Source organism: Triticum dicoccoides, chromosome 4B (genome assembly GCF_002162155.2).
Source record: "Triticum dicoccoides isolate Atlit2015 ecotype Zavitan chromosome 4B, WEW_v2.0, whole genome shotgun sequence".
Lineage (NCBI taxonomy): Eukaryota > Viridiplantae > Streptophyta > Magnoliopsida > Poales > Poaceae > Triticum > Triticum dicoccoides.
Window position 1 is genome coordinate 673,838,229 of NC_041387.1, and position 385 is coordinate 673,838,613.

General features: G+C 37.4%; 1 protein-coding gene across 2 annotated transcripts in view; it reads left to right on the forward strand.

Moving 5' to 3' along the window:
* Nucleotides 1–385, forward strand: part of LOC119294305 — a 5,631-nt gene that overhangs the window by 2,861 nt on the left and 2,385 nt on the right. The window lies entirely within an intron of this gene.

Below are 385 nucleotides of genomic sequence, written 5' to 3' on the forward strand. Positions count from 1 at the left end.
CCCACCCCACGTGGTTCCACACTTTCTTTTGATCGTAAGTGGCAAGCCACATGTAGTAATTTGCATTTTATGTGTTACTACAGCCTGAAACTTTTCAACTTTACAGTGATCAGCCATGTGAAAAATCGCTCAATTACTTTAGCAAATACTCTCGCTTTACCATTGGAGAACTCTTATTACTACTAATTCTCAATACATTTACTAGGACAATTGTCCACACAGTAACGGTTATGATGGTTGATTACTATATTCCATAGTTTTTTACGAGCCATGGAAATGGAAGCGGACACTAATAAAACAAGATCGGGCAGCAGTAACATAATAAATTCTTTTACTATGTTTCCTATTGTTCATTACTATGTCATATGTGCGCGGGATCGTGAAC